The sequence below is a fragment of the Lonchura striata genome, chromosome 6 (assembly GCF_046129695.1).
Source record: "Lonchura striata isolate bLonStr1 chromosome 6, bLonStr1.mat, whole genome shotgun sequence".
Taxonomy (NCBI): Eukaryota; Metazoa; Chordata; class Aves; order Passeriformes; family Estrildidae; genus Lonchura; species Lonchura striata.
Window position 1 is genome coordinate 52943604 of NC_134608.1, and position 15856 is coordinate 52959459.

The following is a 15856-nucleotide window of genomic DNA, read 5'->3' on the forward strand; positions in this document are numbered from 1 at the left end:
GGAAATTAATGAATTATCTACAGAGAGAATGTGTCCACGGTGATCTGCAAACATTAATACAGGTCCCAGTCTGGAGTCCAGAGGCCTTTGGTGCCCACAGGCTGGAGTGGAAAAAATTGAACCAAAAATGAGGAGCTTTTATATTCCTGCCAGAAAGTAAAACCTTCCTCCCAGAACTTCAACCAAAAGCAAGTCTAAACAGTGCCCTGCTCTATAAATACCCTGGGAAAATGCACAAATAGCCACAGTTTTCAAGATCTTGGGAAAAGACTGGAAGCTGGCTCCACTATCCCTCAGAAAGACTTGTTTGCAGAGTCCTGGTGCTGAGTCACAGCTCCTGGATTTACACCTTTCCTCTCTATTCCTGAATTCTGCAGGAGCTGGGTGGAAGGAAAACAGGGAGCAGGTTTGGGCTTGCTGTGTGTCTTGCCAGGGGTTCCAAGGTGAGCATTATCCATGCCTGGGCTGCAGTTTAGAAAGCTAGAGAGCCAGGCCCAGAAGCAGTGCATTAAATATTAATGGATACTTTTGGAAAGATGGAGGGACATGAATGAGCATTCCTTACATAAAACCTCATTAAATAGTTTAAATTAAAAGACCCCAGTTCAAAACTACCTGACTGGGAGAAAGTGTGTGAGTCACTTGTACTGCCCAGGAAGAAAAACCAGCATGACGCGTTCCCTTGGCTTCCTGGGAAGAGAGGAGCTTTGTGTGGAATTTTGTAGCTTTTTCCCCTCTGTCCTGTTTTTGTTTTGTGCCCACACCTTCTGTGAGCTAATCCTGTCCCTAGCACCACCCAATTCCTGGGAGGTGGGAGCCAAGGAGCTGTGGGAGGTTGGAGCTGGCCGTGGGACTGTCTAGGCAGGATGCAAGGGAAAGGTTGGATGGCTCCAGTGCTGCCAAGGACCTGTGAGTGTAGCATGCCTGGTATTCAAAACGTTTGCTAAGGAAAGCACTGGTGGTTGTCATGCTGAAGGTTTCTCTGCCCTGAATCCTTATTATCTCACAACCCCCAAAAATTATCCCCTTTTCCCAGATTGGTGCTGTACTCTGGGCACTGGTTCACCCAGCAGCAAGGGGTTTAAAGCTGTGATTTTTAGACATCACAGCTAGTGGGAAGGATTTCACACTTTTGATGAAAGGGAAGCTTTTTCTTTGCTCTGTCTAAAAATCAGGACTCAGAGATCAGGCCAGTAAAAATAGGGAGGGACTATGCCTGTGCGTGTCATATTCCAGAACAGGACAGATAATGTCTGAGCCCAGCCTGAGGAGGGCATTCATTGCCTCTGTGTTCAGGCAAAACACCAAAATCCTGAAATTGGCTGTGTGCTTGTGTTCCTGGCTGCAGGCACCAGCTCTCAGAGCTGTTCCTCATGTGCACCTCCTGCAGAGCTGGAATATTTCTCTGATGGCTTTTCCAAGCTCGAATGCATCTGTGGAACAGCTGGGAGACTCAGCAAAAGGCTGGCACCGGTGGGGGTTACAGACTGCCCATCCCTGGAAGTGTCCAAGGCCAGGTTGGATGGGGCTTGGAGCAACCTGGTCTAAGGGAAGGTGTCCCTGCCCATGGCAGGGGATGGAGCTGGATGGGCTTTAAGGCCCCTTCCAACCCAAACCATCCCAGAATGTGCGAGGATGGGTTAAAGCTGGGATGAGGGTTCCTGTTGTGTCCCTACTGTTTCCTGCAGTAATGCTACAGCTGTGATGGAAAGATGCACAGCAGGGTGATGTTTGTCATGGCAGGATTTCCAGGAACAAAGCTCAGGACTGTCACATCCATGCTGGAAGATGATGTTCTGTTTATGCAAAGCACCCACAAGACTGCTCCTTCCAGAAGCTTCAAAGCTGCCTTGTCCAACAGGGACCATGTTGATATCCCCTGTGTGGTCCTGGTTTGTCTGGTGGGGATCAATCATTTCTCACTAAGTTTGGGTGTACAGGTAGGGGACAGGTTGGCCTTGCTATTCAAGCTAACTACTCAAGTGTTTTAATTTTCCATTAGATGATTGCTGTAATGTGTAAGTACACAGTGCTCTCCTCACATCAATCCTGTGCAATCCCTAGAGCCAGCCTCAGCATTCCTGCCTCCTTACCCCTAACAGGACAGCTGTAAAGCGTAATAGAAGCACTTGGCAAGCAGATTCATTTTCCACAGTATTCCCAACGTTTAGCCCCAGGCAAAGCACGCTACACCTGACCATCTTTGCCTAGCTACTGCCAGCCCAAACTGGGCTGAAAACCACCAAGCAAAGCTGGGGTGTGTGGCTGGTTCCTCATCCCTTCAGGAGGGGCAAGAGGGAGTCTTGTTTGTCAGTGCACTCCTCCGTGCTTACTGGTTCATGAGCAAGACAGAGCTGCTCAGATCCAAGAGACCTTTCCAACACCTCCTCCTAAAGGAAGGGCATTTTTGGTCACTCCCTGAAATGCTGATTCACTTCCCTGGCAGAAATTCAGGCATGTAGCAGGGCAGTTGGTGTGCCAAGAGCTTTTTCTCTATCAGAGAAAAGCTGTTATTAGGCTAACAGGGGGCCACATTTAGCTTCAGTTTGTCTCCAGCACTGTCAGCTCAAAGTCTCTGGGGTTAGATGAGGGTTGGTAAATCTGCACTAAGTATTTGGTCAATCTGAAGTAAAAATCCTTTTCTGCCTGTATAAGAAGGTCACCGTATCCCATCTTTCCCCAAAGAAAGGGAGAAGGCTGCAGCCCATCTCCCTCTGCCTATACCAGGGAGGAGCTATTCCACTCCGCTCCTGTTCCAAATCTTTGCCCATAGCAATAGAGGCTTGGGGCTTGGGAAGTATCAATAATTTTAATTTCTTGCTGTAAAACTCATCCTGGGTTTTTTGCTGGGAGGGTGAGGCAGAAGAATTAAGGGAGGAGATTAATCTCTTAAAAATCCAATTTGATACTTAAGGCTTTTCCAGCCTTTTTAAGCTAATGATGACAACATCCATTGCTATCTCTTCCCATCCTATTTTGTGCTTCCTACTCATATCCTGTCCGAGTATTTTTGGCTATTTGTAACAATTCATTTGAGCTAAAACTTGGCTCATGGAAAATCAGCTCTGAGTGTCACTGAAGGAAAACAGCCAGTTTAAGCAGCTCAGTGGTGGCTCCTGGAGATGTGGTGGGGCTCAGGTCACCTTTTGGTCTGAAAACATAACTTGAGATTTTTAGTAGTAGTCTAATGTAGCTTTTTCCTTCTGTAGTTGATATTTTCATATATATTATCATGTTTAAATGGAAAAATTGTGATTTATCCCTTTCCATTCGCTTCTGAAAGGCAGAAATGGGAGTTCATGCAAAGGGACTTTTGCTGTCCATCACTGATTTGTTTTACGTGCAAAAAGGTGAGATTTTTGGGTTTTCACAGAGTCCCTATAGGAACCATAATATTCATGGATGGTACAAATCATGTTCTGGTTCAAAAAACTCACAACCAGCTGAAAGATGCCCTGCTCTGTTTCTGGGGTCAGAAGACAAGATGTACAGTCACAGGAAATCACTGGGTTGATTTCCAGTGTTTGGGCTTTCAGTGAAGCTGTGGATAAGACCACAGAAGGGTTTTTCAGCCTGAACATCCAGTTACCCAGTAACCAAAACAGTCCCAGGAGAGATCATTCCAAAACCAAAATAAACCCTATTCCCTTTGCCCTTTGTTTTGTATAGAATAGAAGGATGTATGAGGCTGGGTTTATCAAAATAATTCAAATGGCAGTTTCTAATCTTGCGGTGCAGAAGCATTTTAACAATCTTGCCACAAAAAAAAAAAATTAATCTCTTGCAAGGGCAAGGAGGAAAAAGCACAATTGGTCCATGCAGAGGCTGGGATGGGAGTCTGAGTTGGGCTAGGGGGAACCAGACTGACTCCAGGGTTGGGAAGGGGAGAGAAGAGTTTCCTGCAGTGCCTTAAAGAGGAAAGGCTTCCCTGGCCACTCCTGTGTGCCCAAAGGGTCTTTGGCATGGACATTTCCAGTTCCAAAGACTAAAGCTATGCAGGGCACATGAAGGACAGGGTTTCTGCTCTGGGAACCGCAGCACTGTGGAGCAGGTTTGCCCAGGGAGGTTGTGTTGTCTCCTTCCTCGAGATTTTCAAGAACAGCAGGAATGAACTGTGCAGCCTGTTCTGATTTCAGAGACTGTGTTTGAGGTTGGACTGGAGATCTCCTGAGGTGCTTTCTGGCATGGATAACCCTGTAATCCTCAGAGGAGAGGGTGAAAGGAGCAAGAAATCCCTTTTATGCCAGGTGGGCAAGGCGTGTGTAAAAGGATCAGGGTAGATGGCAGTGGGGCCAACAAAGACCATGTGGATGCTCCTGCAGCCAAAGGGGAGCCAGGTGGTGCTTACCATGACCTGAGTTTAAAACCACTGAACTCTCCTTACTGGCCTGACTGTCACTGGGATCTGATCCTTAAATGAGCCACAGGTTTATGCATCCCCTCTGGAGCAGAAAAAGATTGGCAGAAGCAGAGTTGTGCCTAAACATGCACACTGGAGAACCTGGTATATTCTGGAAAGGTTGTTCTGAAGGGAGGGGTAGGTGGCCCTGAGAGCACAGGAATACCTATGGTTTGAGAAGGACAAAGGGCTGTTCCTAGTGCTTCCCAGTCAGGTCTTCCTGAATCCTGCCCTAGGGGCCTACAGCTGAACTCATGGATGCTCAGGGGTGTCGTGAGCTATCCAAGTGCTCCTTTAGCTTGAGTGTTGGGACAGGATTAGAGAAGGACCTGTGTGCCCATCACCCACGTGGCGCTGGAGCAGAGCATGGCCTCTGTGAGCAGCATCCTGGCAGCCACAGGCACCTGGCAAGGGCAAATTAGAAGCAGCTCTGGGAAAATACGAGACTGCTGAGGATGGTGGCAGCCCAGATCTCCCCCATAACCTTCTCCTTCTTCACATGATCCTCCTCACCTTCAACTGTTTGCTCACCAGCTGTTGGCAGGCAGGGAGAAGCGATCAGGGAGCAGGAGTGTCTCCATGCTCGTGCCAGGTGTGGAGCAGATGTTCTGGGACCTGCCTAGTCTAGTTTGCACGTGGCTGTGGCAGGTCTTTGACTGCTTGGCTGGTTTCAGGCCTCCCTTCCTGGGCTGTGACTAAACATGTACAACGTTTCCTTCCACTGAGCAGTCACTGAAGCCAGAGCTCCTCTCCTCCCTTCCATCTTCCCCTTGGCCCAGAGGAGCCAGGAACAGCTGCCTGAATATAGGGTGGTCCATCACCTGCCCTCAGTTCTGCTCGGTGGCAGGTTGGGGACACACACGGCTGCCGCACTCATGAATACTTGGAGGAAAAGCCAGGAACAGGACGGGAGTACAGGAAGTCTCTCTGCATTTCCCAGCCTCCAGCAGTGGGAGTGAAGAGCTCCCGGTACCCTTTTCCATCCCTGAATTTCTCCAACTGCATTTGGCCAAGCTGTGTAAACTTTGGACATCCTGAATGGCCTGTGGCAGGATGCTCCGTGCTTGGCTCTGCATGGTGTTCTCAGCCACCTCCTTTTGTTCCTGCTGCACTCACCAGCTGCTGGTTTCATGGGATGCCCCCCCAGCTCTGTCAGCAGGAAGCAGCTAGTCCCATCATTGCCTGTCTCCATGCCACAGGCTGTATCACAGATCTCAAGAAGAGCAGCATCTCAGTGTCCCTCTCCCAAGCTGAAGAGCACTGGAAGTTTCAGGGCTGAAGTTACAGATACAGGGGCTGTTCCTGGTTTGTTTTTTAGCTCAGAGCAGATGCAGCAGCATAAAAAGGTGCTTCCTTGTCAAGAGATTGCTCGGGCAGCCGATGGCCCAACCACACCTTGGGTGTTACCTGCTCATTCTGGCAGAGACCAGCAATGAGCACAGCTCTGGTACATTTGCTCTCAGTTTATCCTGTTGAACCTGCTCCTGCCTCACTCCATGCAGGAGCTTCTCTGACAGAGGAACAGCTTTCCTGCTTTTTTAAACTACTGAAACTTTATCAACTTATTTTCCAAGCAGTAGCAACTCACAGCAAACCTGACAGTCTTGAAGTTATCCCTGAAAGCCTTTCATGCTACTTTTACACTCCTGCCCTGCACCTTCTACTGTAAAAAAAAAACCCAAGGGGGAAAAACCCAATCCAATATTTTCCTTGTGTTTTGACTCTGGCTTGAATGCCAGGTTGGAGTGAGCATCTACCTGGATGCTGAACTAGAGCCTTCCTTCACTAGTTGGGTTTCCTGCTATGGAAACTCTACAGGGGCAGCTGGAGATTCCTAAGTTTCTCTCTTTGGGAATCATGGAAACATAGAATAAATAGATAGAATAATAGAATCAGCCATTTGACTTCAGTGAGTCAAAGTGTCATTTCCATGGCTCAGATGTACCACTCCCCTCCTACAGTTTGGCAGGGTTTCTGCTCTCCTGAGCTGGAAAAAGAAGTGAATGAGGAATGTGCCTGCCTGAGTGACCAGGTCTCAAACCCATCAGGAGATCAAGCAGAGATGCTGGTGTGCAGGTACCTGGTGGTACAAGACTCCTTCCCTTCTCTCATGGGGAAGTGGATCACATCTGTTAAAGTCCACATAACTCCAATCAGAGGATTTGTTTGGGTGCAGTCTGGGGTATCCTCTCCTTCTCAGAAATCCTGCCTGTGTCATGTATCAGGGGATAGTGTGCAAAACCCTTTTGTGGCCTGCACCTGGACTGAGGAGCCACCCCTACTACCTAATCTCCACACCTGCACAGGCTGTCTGGGTAGATGTTATTCCTCTTCATTTTTCAAGAACTTTTGAAAGTCCCATATCTCAGCCCAGAAGCCATGCTGAGAGCACCAGATACCAAAAACAGGACAAACTGCCTGGCTGTGTGAAAGTCAGAGTTACAGGTTAACCTGCAGGAATGGCCACAGACAAGGCCATTTGCTTCTGCCCCAGAGGAACATATTAATATCATCCCAGAGAAAAGAGATTTTAATTAGTGCTCCCTTCTGCAAAGAGCCCAGCTCTCCTCCTCTGTCTCCTCAGCTGAACACAACTATAATTAAGAGCCAGCAGTGTCAGGAATGAGAGTAGGCTCCAGCCTATAATTTATTAAGGGATATCATGGGTGCAATTACCTTTCTCTCTTCCCCTCTCCCTGGTGTTTTTATGAAGTGAATTTACTGATAAAAAGAATTGTCTCAGGCTCAGGCAAATGGACACCTCTGTGTTTATCTCAGCACCAACAGTGAAGTCACTGCTTTGCCTCTATAGAGTCACCACTGAAAGCCTCAAACCTTAATTATCATAATGTCATAAATTGACTGGTTTGGGTCAGAAAAAAATTCCCTTTTTGGGAAGTGGACCATGCCCTGTACCTCCCTTCCACTAGGCCAGGTTGCTCCAAGCCCTGTCCAGCCTGGCCTTGACTGCTTCCAAAGATAGGGCAGCCACAGCTTCTCTAGGAAACCTGTGCCAGGGCCTCAGCACTCTCACAGGGAAAAAAATTCTTCCCAAAATTTAATGTAAAGCTGCCCTCCTTCAGCTTAAGGCCATTCCACCTTGTCCTGTCACTCCATGTCCTTGTGAAAAGGGCACAGAAGAGTTTGGAGGACTTGGAAGAGTTTGTGTCCACAAGTCACAGTTCTGGCTGGCAGCAGTGGTGGGACAAGGATTGACCCAAGAGAGTCCTGATGGTGGCAATGAGGAATGAGTGACAGACTAGGACAAGCTGCTGGTATGTCCACAGCAGTGAGGTGGGTCAGATTTGGGATTCACCTTGTATTTGCTGGTGAGGGAATCTGGAGCCACCCTTAGCTCTAGTTCCAACAGCCAACACTTGTAAGCTCCCAGATGATTCCCACTTTGGTCCATCTTGAGTGACAGGGAAGCTAGGTGTAAACAGTCTGGGGGAGGGTGCTGTTGACTCAGCTTGATCCCAATCACCATCCCACCAGCAGCACTACTTCACTTTCTGAATCAGCTGTGGTGCCTGAACTTTGGTTTATTGCCATTTGGATGGGCTGCACTTTACCTTTGTAGGATATAGATCTGGACAAGTTGAGACTGATAAGACAGAGGAAGGGAAAAAAGAAAAAAGGAAGCAGGAAGGATTAAACTTAAATTCAAATTATGAAAGATTTGGGGGTCAGTGCCCCAACCAGAAACCAATAATAGAGAAAAATTTTCTGTCCCATTCCAAGGCAGTGCTGAAAGACCTCAGCCCACAAATGTGGAGTGTTCCTGTTCCACCAGCCATGGAAAGTTCTGCCTTCACCTGGGGCAAGGCTAGGTTGGAGGCCCATGAGCAGCGAGGGCTCATTTGTGCCACACCTGTCCCTCACGACAGCCAAGGCTGTTGCAAAATCCTATTCTGTTGCCCCAAGGGTGCTCAGCTCCTCCATTACAGCTGAAATTGCTGCTAGAAGCTGTGGCTCTGTCTAGGGAGTGGGAAAGGAAAGGAGAACAGGTGGGTAATGCCCCAACAGGTGAAACCCCAAGTGTGGACTAGATGGGGGAACGTGCCCCTGGCACTGGAGATGAGGATTTCTCACATGTGAGATGTGTTTGCCCATCTCAGCAGGACAAGGAGACCCTTTGTGGGAAATGCTGGTGAGAGGGTTTGATTTGGACCCTCCTCTGAAGGCAGGGATGGATGTAAGGGCACAGAGCATCCCAGCAGGGTCTAGCTCTGTGCCAGACAGGCTGGAGCAGCCCAGCGTCTGCAACCAGCCTCTTGCCTTGTGAGGGTCTCCGGATCCCACTGTGCTTGCAGGAACAGGCACCACCAGTCCTCACTTGGTGCTTCCAACCAAATCAAGGCCCCAGCAGATTGTCTGGGCACTTTAGTCCTTGTCCCAGGGCAGCTGAGGAGGCAGAGCCTGTGACTCCCCACTTCTTTAAGGGGGTTGGAAGCTTTTGTTCTGTTCCTCAGCAGATCCTCAATGGCAGTGAGCACGTTGCAGTAATGCCCTTGGAAGCACTTGGGGAATGGGAATACGGGCTGGGCTTTCCTGGGGAATTGCAGTTCAGGTGAATAGGAAATATCTCCAAACCGGTCCAGCTCAGCTACACACCCTTCCCTCCCTTCTTAATTGCAATTCTTCCTAATTTATCTGGATTACCAGGAAGTAAAATGCCAGGACTTTTTTGGTTAGCCCCCTGGCATAGTGCATTTCAATTTTGGAGGCGGTACTGTCACCAGCCCAGGAGATTGGAAAACTCTCACTGCCTTGGGAAAAGACAAACCCTCATCTATGTGCAGAGGTGGCCATGTCCATGTGGGAGCAGCTCTCCCTGGATCCCCTTCTCTTCATCCCCTTTAGGGATGGGTAACAGCATTATTTTTTCCTGAGCTTGACATTTCAAATCAATTGCAAGCAGACAGAGATGCTGTTCACAGCCTCTGCACTCCATTAAAATCTTTCTGCTGTGCTGCGTTCCTAACTATGGTCTTGTGGGCAGGTGGAGATCCAGAGCCAAACTGCTCTCAGGCCTCCTGGGCCTCCTTGGATCTTGTTTCCTGAATCTCTCAGGTGTTGTACGGTGCCTGGCACCATTTCTGACAGTACAAGGACTCTCCTACAATGCAGTCAGATGACCAGGGAGGGTTTCTGGAGGTACCACTCTTCCCTTCCTTTGGACTGGGAAACATGAATACCTCCTGGGCAGGCAGATGGGTATTTTTCTGGGCAACTGCTGTGCCTTGGCCAAACAGATGGTTCAGGAGGCCGTGCTGGCAGAGCCAAGTGCTGTTGGCACTCCATGGGAGCTGCCATTCTAGGCAGACACTGAGTTGCTGGTAAATCTCTAGCAGAGTGCAGGAGGCCATCCCTGTCACTCCAGCAAATCTGTGGACTTTACTTGGCACTTCTGTTTGGGGGTCACTAGGCTAGGCTCGAGTATTTTCCAAGGGTGATTCTTTTATTGCAAATGACACCGAACTCACAGGCTAAAGGCCGCACATTCCTGTCCACCCTGGAGGGAAGGGCAGTGCTGCTGACTGCACTTGTGGAAAGGAGTTATGAGCCCTGATAAGCCCCATTCAAGGACTAAAACACTGAGTCTTCTTCAAAACCACAAACCTGCCCTGGCCCGGCACTTCAGAGAGACCACGGCATGGAAGGGAGAAAGCCAAGAGTATGACAGAAAGTGCTCCAAAGCAGCACCCCCGGATCCAGTCCTCTGGGAATAATACTCCAAGAGTCCTCCACGCACTCAGGACTTATTTCATATGGATGTTTCTCAAGCCCACACAAGCCAATGCATTTGTTCTCCCTGTTTTACTCCTCTCTTTTTTGCCACAAGGACTGAAACCTCCCAAGTCCTACAGTGCATTAGTATCTCTTCTGAATCTTTTTTTTCCTGAATGATCCTGTGACCCTATGAAAAGCATTTTGTTTTCTAGAACATTCCAAGCCATCTCATCCAGGGGCAGATGCCAACAAACCTCTGGCAGGTTTGGCCCTGCAACCATGCCCCAGCAGGATCTCCTCTCAGGACTTACAGCTTGGTTGAGTGACCAGAGCAGAGCAAGCAGGCCAGAGCTCCTCCTGAGCAACCCTTCCCTGTCTCTTCATGCCCTCGGATGAATCCAGGCAGGCAGCCATGACAATTTGTCACAGCCTGACAAAATGGTGGCTGCTGTGACATCACCACAGACAGCATATGCTCTGCAGTGTCCTTCAGAGAATCTTCATCGTTGGAAGAGACCTTTGAGATCATCTAGTCCTGCCCTTGACCCAACACACCATCCATGGGAGTTGGGCAGATGGAGACCCAGAAGCAATGATCTGCAGGGCTATTTCAGGCTCAAGGATAGGCTTTGTCACCCTGACTGTTGGTGAGTGGTTTGCAGTCAGCAAAGGTGGGCACTGGAGGCACATTCTGTCTGCCCCTGCAATACCTATTCTGTGGCTCAGAAGACATTTCCTCCTGGTGCTGAGCAGGATCCCGGCTGCCCTCCTCTCTCATGGTGTCTGTGCCCACCCTGACATCAGGGGTGATAGCAGAGGGGCAGAAAGCCAAGGACTCAAAGCTTGTCTTGTCAAACTGCTCCACGGTCCCACACGAGCGGTGCACACACGTCACAGCCGTTCTCCAGCGTCACTTGCAGCTGCTCCCTTCCCGGGACTTCACCAACAGCCAGTTCAATAATGCTGGTGCCAAACTTTTCCTTGGGTGCCCAAAAACATCCCCTGCTCCTCTAAGCTCTATGATTATATAATAAACCCACCCTGCCCTGCTGAGTACAGCGGAGTAGATCCTGCTCTAGACCACCTAAAGAGATATACCTGGAAGAACACGAGCTCCTTCCAAGGCTTCAGCTGCAGAAACCAACAGCAGGAACAATGCAGGCCTGACCACAGTGGATCTGAGCTATCGTGTTGTCCCAAACACCAATTCAAGCCTTGGTTTTAAACATGGCCAGCCAACGACCTTTGCCTCTCATAGACACCTTCCCACAGTGATCTCAACTCCCTCTTCCCAGTCCTGTTTTAAAGGGCTCCTTGGTTCAGCACTGCTGCCTGCCCTTTCTGTCTGTAAAGGACTAATTTTCCGTCTTAATCAACATAAAACTCACAGAGCAAAACGGAGCCAGGAATGTGTTGTTGCCTGTGGCATCCGTCAGCAAAACCGTGCGTGGGTCCCTGCTGTATCAGCTGGGGGCTGAGCCTCTGTCTGTCACTTCTTTACTCAGAGAAAGTCCTTTTTTGGGACACATACCAGCCATGTTCTGACACTCCTGGATGAGCAACTATTGGTGGATCTGATCCATGCTTTTGGAGCAGCCCAGCAACACAAGTGTTAACTCCCCGTTGCCCTAATTATAGCAGGGCAAATACCGGATTTTACTACTGTGCTGTGTCACAGTTATTTCCAGTATTTGAAAATAATGTCAGTCACATAATTTGTCCCTGAGCCTTGTCCTCAGTGGAGTTTGAACCGGCATTTTCCAGGAAAATAAGAGAAAGGGGACAGGAATGCTGTGACTTGTTAACGTAGATGAAATCTCATCAGGAGGCAAAGCTGTCATGAGAGGCAACAGGGCAGCTCCGAGCTTCCCTCCGTGCTGAAATCGGGTGGTGAACCCTGCCAGGAAGAGGGGTAGGGAGAGCTTGCCCACCAAGACCAGCAGCTCTTTGAGGGGCCTGGTGAGGAACGGCCTGAAATTCAACGGATTTCCCCAAAAGAGGAAACCCCGAGGTTTGCAAACAAACAGCTGCTCAAAACTACGTCTCCAGAGTTCATTAGGAACAGGAAAAAAAGCCTCATTCTGTGCCAGATAGACATTTTGCTGCCAAGAAAGTGCCACCTACTGGATCTTACCCGGTGGGGAATCACCAGGACGGGGAAAAAACGCAGAAAACACAATGCTATGAAAAGTACGTTTTTTTCATATTTCTCAACTAAAACAACAGAAAATTACACTGATAGTTCTCCCAGCCACAACCCCTCTCCAGCCATTCTCCCTCCAAAGCAGAATCAGAGAGACTTTTGAAAGTGGATAAAAGCTGGGGAGGGGGATGAAGGTTTCGGACTTGCAAAGAGAGACTCACCGGTGCTAAGAAGCCGCTCTCGTCTCCCGCAGTTCGCTCAGCTCCCGTGAGTTCTCTCCCAGTTTTCCGTGCCTTCCTACTTAAATCCTGCTGCCATTCTCCAGCAGTCAAGCTGCGTGTCCTCTCTGCACAGGCTATGAGCCCGATGCCCGAACGCTGAATGAGAGTGGGAGGCAGAGCCCACCCGGCACCCCGGCCTGGGGGTCCCTGTGCCGTGGCTCGCCGCTGCCCTTTCCTCCCGGTACCGCTCGCCCCGGGTGTCTGAGAGCAGGTAACAGAGGTTCCTTGGCAGAGGAGAGAGGAGGGGAGGGATGTGGAGGCAGCGAGAGGTGGAGCTGGGACCCGGAGCAACAGGTTACTGTATAACCAGGAGCCGGTGGCCCCGGGAGCGCCGGGGGCTGCTGCAGCCTTCGCCCACTCCCCAGGCAAGGCGACCAAGAGCCCAGGAGGGACGTGTTAAACTTCGGGTTTCTTGCTCCCGAGAACATTTCGTACCCAATAGGAAGGTTGAAGGTGGGGAGGGGAGATGAAGGAGTGCTTGGAGCTCAGTTTTCCATCGCCGGTGAGGGAGGGGGCATGCTGCCCGACCGCCTTATGGGGGAACAAGGCACCTTTTGTGCAGCCCGGGGCTCTCCTCAGCGCTGGCTCGCGGCTTGTTTTCCTCCAGCATCGCCCCTGCCTGCTGTCTGTCCCGACGTCTGCGGCAGGGAAAGGTGCTGGGAGATGGAGGGAAAAGGCAAAGCCTCCTTTCTCTCACATGCCCCAAAACAATCCGGGGTGTGGAGCAGAGTCCCCTTTGGGGACACCCGCTCTGTGGCACTGTGCTCCTTGGGGTTATGTAGCCATAAAGCCCTTCATTTTGCCCCAGCTCTTCCATGAAAGATAGTAGGTTTAGATGGGATATTGGGAACAAATTCTTCCCTGTGGGGATGCTGAGGCTCTGGCACAGAGAAGCTGTGGCTGCCCCATCCCTGGAATTGTTCAAGGCCAGGTTAGACAGTGCTTGGAACAACCTGGGATAGTGGAAGGTGTGCTTGGCAGGGAAGATATCAGCTGGGTCATACCAATGGCAGGGTGGGATAATTCTGGTTAGACATTCTTCTAAAATTGAGGCTTTTGAGAGTGTTTTTATGGATGTGCACGTGTCTGCAGACTTCCCCACCATGCCCACGCTGTGTGTTGAACCCCTGCCATGTACATGTGAAGTGAGACCCCGTGTCGCGGGCCCTGGGAGGAAACAGCTGTAACTGTGACACTAGGGAAAGAAACAAGGAAAAGCTTCCCCATCAGGACAGCGGTCTGGCAGAAGCCCAAACTCCTTAGCTTGACATTTGCTGAGTTCCCCGCTGCTGTGAGTTTCTTTGAGGGGCTTATGCCCAGCGCAGGGCCTGGCCCGGGTCCAGGCGCACGGAGGAGCCGCCCCGGTGAGTTGCTGCGGGAGGAATGCGGCCGGGTGAGCCGGGCGGGCAGGGGGAGAGCGGCTCTCTGCCTGACAGTCGGCATTTCGGCAGCTCGGGTTTGGCAGGACCACGGCCTCTCCTGCTCCGGGAGAACACGAGTCGATACTCGGTGTGACACTCCCACCCAGTGCCGCGCCTCGTCATCCTCCTCGCCAGGAGCACAGGGAATATATTGTGAAAACACGGCCAGTCCTAGGGAAAGCAGCATTTAGGGAATGCCTGCTGTACCAGGCAGGGGAAGGGATATCAGTCCAGCACAAGAGAAATGCAGTGGGAATGTCAGCTGTGTTGGAGCCTTGTGAGCCTCAGAGCCAGAAGGTTTTGTGCAGAAGATCCCTACTCCCTGAACTGTTTCCTTACTCCCTGGGGTGTTTCAGGAGGACTGCTGGGTTGGGCTGACTTTCCTAGGATGCAAACAGGGAGATGACAGGATGGTATTTTAAGGTACTGCTTCCTATCCAGCTCCACATTCACAATGAAGACAGGGCTACTGTGAGCTTCTGTGCCCCACAGCAAATCTCTTAACTGCTCTGCAGAGGCAGCAACTTTTCCTCTGGGCAGGGAAGAAAACCACAGCTGAGCTTATTACACCTTCCCAGCTGTCCCACCTGACAGCTGGTGCCGGTGGGGGTGGGCCAGAGGCAACTGGAGAATCATGGAATGGTTTGGCAGGCAGGAATCACCCTGTGGTATGGTGATGGTTCCTGGCGTGGCTCCCAGGTGTGGAATCAACTGAGTGCATGTCCTCAGCCTCCTTCCTTTACTGGAGAGGCCACTCCAGAGGGACATCATAAAGTCACGGACCCATAATACCCTATCTCCCAGTATCTCCAATTTGGAAATCCCAGGAGGCTGACTTGCCTCCTGGGATCAGCCTTTTAAATCAGGTTGGCGGCAGACACCCTTGTGATGGCTCAAGAACAAAGACTTGTCGAGTAAACACCACCCAAACCCAGCTCCTCAAAATATGTGTTCCTCTAAATTTTTAATGCTGTTTGCATCCAACTTGCTTGTCCTGTTTCAGAAGGGCTGGGCCTCGTAATTAAAAGCTCCAGCGATTGTATGTCTGGCAAATGTCATCAATGGCTTCACTATGTGTGCCCTGCTTCTCCAAGCAGTGGGAATGGTTTGGAAAGGAGCTCCTGGTAAGGGAAACTCTCTGAAGCTGATTCACTTTGGGTCTTTGTACCAGCTCAGCATCGAAAGATGCCACCATGTAATCAGGGAAACCAACACAATTCCTATTGAAAGCCTGGAAATACTTGGGATGAAGGAGTTGTCTGAAGCTTCCAGGCTTCATCCTTCATCATGGAGCACAGGGTTGTCAGCAGCAGCAGTACCCCATGAAAGAGTCCATGGGCAATTTTATCTGGAACTGGAAAACTGAAACCAGAGCTGTCTGGCCCTTGTGAGAATGCAAGTCCAGGCTGGTGCTAGCTGACCCCAGCAGGCACTGACAGCCAGCCAGGGCTCTGAGCACTTGCAGCCATCAGGCCCTGCCCTGAAATGAGCTAAAACTTCATGTTTGTTATCCTATGTGCATATTTACCCCATGCCTCACTATCACCAAGTACTGGCACTCTTTTGATCCTTGTTTTTCACCTGGGTGATGGGGAAGGAACAAAGGGTTCACCATGTTTTATAATTCATATTTTGTGTTTGTTTGTGGTGATCACCCAAGAAGGTGAAGCACAGGGGCTGTGATTCAACATTAATCTGTGTGGACACTGTTTGCTGTATCACCTGCATTCAGGTAAAAATTCCACTTTGCAATATTCCTTTTAGAACCTGTCAGTTGTTCTGTGGGCAGACCTTCATGTAAGGCAGGTACAAACACCAGGAAAAGCTTGTGTTTTTTTTTTTTGTGCCCATCCAGGAAGAGTTTTGCTTGTGTGCTTTG

The 15856-nt window shown here is 50.1% G+C and overlaps 1 protein-coding gene across 1 annotated transcript in view; it reads right to left on the reverse strand.

Annotated features, from left to right (window-relative positions):
- Positions 1-12789, reverse strand: part of EPS8L2 (EPS8 signaling adaptor L2) — a 48949-nt gene extending 36160 nt beyond the window's left edge. The window contains exon 1 of the mRNA XM_021556027.2: positions 12497-12789. The gene's annotated coding sequence lies outside the window, so the exon portion shown is untranslated. The remainder of the gene's footprint in view (positions 1-12496) is intronic.
- Between the last annotated feature and the right edge of the window lie 3067 nt (positions 12790-15856).